Genomic DNA, 4474 nt, shown 5'->3' with positions numbered 1-4474 from the left:
GATAGACTTCCCAATAGAGTATTGACAGCCTTTGCATTTGTTTCATACTGCTTTCTACCAGCCGTATCTATAGGAGTTGCTAATGGAAATGTGTATCCTCCTTCTATGATATCCCAAAATTCTGTACCAAGAGATTGAAGATAGGTTGTGGTTCTTACCTTCCAATAGACGAAGTTGCTCCTATCAAAGACTAGTGGCTTGATATTCCTCTCTTTTGTAGTTGCTCATGATGAAAGATCTTCCTTCAAGCGATCAAGCTTCTTCTGAAGGACCTGCTCTGATACCAATTGTCGAAGATAACACTGAGAGGGGGGGGTGAATCAATATTAGAAATTTAACAATTTTTCATTTCCATAAACAAATTGATATATGCTACTTTTGTTAATTAAACCTGCATATATATGCAACTGTGTTTAGAGAAAACTGTGTATATCTTGCAGACTTCTAATTTAGTTAGCTTATCTTAATCTGTGTATCAGAACCATAAAACAGTAATCAAGTGCAGTAAACAGTACAAACAATCACACACATGAACGCAAGATATAAGGTGGAAACCCCATGTGGGTGAAAACCACCTACTGCAATTCGTCTCTATCTTCTTTTAATAAGAAACTTCTTTTTAAAATATTTCTGTACTGGTGCAGTCTTATACCAATACGCAGGCTTCTACCTACATAAGGCTACAACCTTCTCTCGTTCTCTAGCTTCTCCTAGAAGGGAGCTACAACCCCCTTAGCTCTTGTACTAGCTGATGTACTAGTACATAGGTGCTGACCTACAGAAGGCTACAACCTTCTCTCTTCTTCTAGGGACCACGTATCATAAATTTTTAGACTGGATCCATCAATAGCATCAATCAAACATCAAGTCTATCTGCATCAACCAATCTCCTTTGCGTCAACCAAAAACTGAATCAAACAATCACTTCTCTGAATGCTGTAACCAGAATACAATAATAGTAACCAGAAACCAATCTTGAACCCAGGACACTGCATCAATAAACAGAAGTAGCTAAAACATATTTTAAGAGACATACGCTACTTCAATATGTAGAACCTGCGTGCATACACTGCTATATTAAGGAAAACCTGCGTATACACTGTTTTGAATTACTGAACCAGTGTGTATACGCGCCTTTGCTATGTTGAACCTGCGTACAGATCTATAAAAGATAATTTACCCTTTTCAACTATTTAGACATCAGTTATACCCAGATCATCAGATTTATAGATGAAGTCATGCGCCAAATATAATAGATCAAAATAACACAAAGATACTTCTCTTCAAGCCTTAAGATCTTGACCCATCAATAGAACTTATCCTTCTTATAGTGGTCAAGTTCCTCCTTGATTCATATCCAGCTATGCACCATAACCCAATGACCAGTATTCTATATATTTTTCTTCATAAGATATTCAATCCTTGAGTGCCTTTTCCCAATGATCTCCTTCCCCTTTTATAGTCTTAGGCCTTACTCAATACCATGGTCCAAAACCATAGGTCCAAATTCCAAGGACCAAAAACCAAGTTTTCCAAACTATACATGCCTTTTTGTGCATGAAAGTGCGTGTATATGCATACGCGCCTTTTGGTCTGTGAATCCGCGTGTATACACGGCTTGGTCAACGGGAACCTGCATATACCTCCTTTTCCTTTATTCTGAGAGCCTGTGAGCCTGAGCTGTCATCTGAGTGATTTTCTGAGTGAGTTGCCATCAAGGACAATACCTGTGCCATAGTGCCAAGCCTGTGTCATAATGCCAACAAGTCGATACCACAAGCTAGGACAAAATTTGAATGTTTTCCTACCATGATCCCAATGAGGGATCAACTATTGTAAAAATGAGGAGTTCCCCCTTAGGGATGTAGCCTCCTTCAAAAACTTAAGGAGGCCAACATTCCTCAAAAGGCCTAAGTATGAAGTGTGAGGGAACTTTTCCCTCTTCCTCTCCCTCTCCTCCCACTCACAATTCACATGTGTTGACTTGCATTTATTGCTCCTGCATCTACTCACATCATCATAGCCTCTAATCATACACATATTTGAGGCACATATATAAATATAGAAAAAAATATTATAAAAGGACATCTATGTAACAATTTTGTAATTACAAAAAAATTGAAACTACTTTTCGTTTGAAAAAATATTGTTGAAAAATCAATGGTGCACCTCTTATATATAAGGCGCACTACACATGAGGTAGTAAACTAGTAAATAATCAATGCCATGGTAGTGGTGCTTTTTGTTATGTAACACATTGATGTGTACATATTCATGAACAACATTTCTACATTAATTGTTCTAAACATAAAATAAACTTCTCAATACATTTTTAATAAGTATGATGAACTAGTATCAGTGTGCTAGACTAGTTAATTTTCATTATGATGGTAGTGCATTGATGCACTAGGAATATAGTGTAGCACTGGGATTTTTTTTTTAATTGTTGGCATTATGGCTAATGTTTTGATGTTGATGGCAACCTACTTGATAAATATGTCAACATTATGATAACAGAAAGTGTATGCATAGTGATACAAATGTTATAGATGATATGGACAAAGGAATGATGGTTCAGAGACAGATGAATGTTAAATTATGAAGTTTGGGAAAGTATACGCGGATCCTATTCAGAAGGGCCATGTACATATGTAGGTATTGTGAAGAAAAGTCACATACGTAATATGCACCATTGTAATTTGAATACCAAGGATCTTTACAATGGTATTGGATCATAGTAATGGGTGCATCAATGGTTATTCGATCCTGTCAAGGAATACCAATGACATTACTCAGGGATTGGCATAAGGTATTGGCTAGGGCTAAATATATATAAGGAGATGGAGATCAAGGTGTTATGTGTGCAACTAATGTGGTATACATTTGGAACAAGTATGTAGCAAGGACCAAGGAGAGGACTTATATTTGAATGATTTGAACTATGTTGACATATATTCTTGATTGTTTACATGTTGAAAATGTCTAAGTAGCTAACAATGATAGATATGTGGTTATAATGATGTTGTGATCTAAGTGAATTATTCAAAAATTTGTAGTATTGACAGTGAAGGTTGCAGAGTGTGAAGATTATGTTTACAACGAAATTTTTTAGATCTATATGCAATTTTGTCCCATGTTAGTCGCGTACATACGCGGACCTACTTCTAGGTAGCCGTGTATATATTATGTGAAGTGTTTTCAATATGTTCATATCCATATGTGGGTGTTGTGTATGGTAAGCATGTAAATATGTCAACATGCTTTGTGGAAGTCACATATATACTAAGGTTTTGCAGTATGGCTTGTTGATGACATTTTATTAGTTATGTTATGTTTATTATTGTCTATCGATGATGTACCTATCATGATAATCTGTGTTTGACAGTATTGATTGAGCTAAGTTGGTTATGGAATAGAATGTTGATTAGTGATGATGCTACAGTGTGGTGATCTATAATTGGACCAATGACATGTAATTAATTTAGTAGATGATTCAAAGGTTGTTTCGGTAATGTAGTGATTCATATTCAGTTGTAGTGATTTGAGATATGTACGCAGGTATTATATAGAGGAAGTGCATATATACATTAGTGTGGTTCAGAATAGTAGCGTATACATTCTGATGTATGTTTGATCAAGGTTTGTAGTGACAACAATTGGTTTTTGTGATAGTGTATGGCTTGGTATATTGATGGGTGGTTGTGCATTAATATGATCTATTATGGATTGGTTTGATCTAGTTGCATTAGTTGATTGAGATTCAGTGATTGGTTTTCTAGTGTTACAGTGATTCATTGGTTCAGTGATTATCTTGCATATTCAATATTTAGTTTGATATTGAGCTTAATGATGGGTATGCGTCCAGTCTAAAAATATGATGAAAGGTGGCCTACATGTTTGATGTTTTATTCCAGGTGGATCTAGTATGAAATATTATGAAATTTGGTCCACAAGAGGTGTTGCTGGTTGGAGCCTTCAGTGAGGGAGTTGGAACTCCATTCCAATGGGTGCTAGAGAATGAGAGAAGGTTGTAGCCTTCTGTAGATGGGTTATTGTGTACTCATAAGAGTTTTCACCAATAAAAATTGTATGAAGTTTTTCGTTATAATAAAATAAGAAGACAAAGATGATGACAATGGTGGTTTTCTCCTGCATTGGGTTTCCACCTGAAATACTAGTGTTCATGTGTGTTGATATGTTTCTTGTGTGTTGATGATCTATCTGCTATTTACTACTCACGGTTTCTGCTTAAGGAATGAATAATGAAGTAATGATGCACTCGTTAAAGATGAGAAATTAATGAACTAAATGATAAATTAGTTATCTAGATATATGTGGGTTGCATTGATCACAGTCGCATAAATATGTTGGTTTCCTGGATGATAGTAGCATACATAAATCAGAATAATAAATTGAAAATTGAAGTGGGTTTAAAATATTGATTCACCACCCCCCCCCCCCCAAGCATTTTTCC

The sequence above is a fragment of the Pinus tabuliformis genome, chromosome 1_2 (genome assembly GCF_031772625.1).
Source record: "Pinus tabuliformis cultivar Carrire ecotype Pingquan chromosome 1_2, CPIR1, whole genome shotgun sequence".
Taxonomy (NCBI): Eukaryota; Viridiplantae; Streptophyta; class Pinopsida; order Pinales; family Pinaceae; genus Pinus; species Pinus tabuliformis.
Note: the sequence above shows the minus strand (reverse complement) of the source record.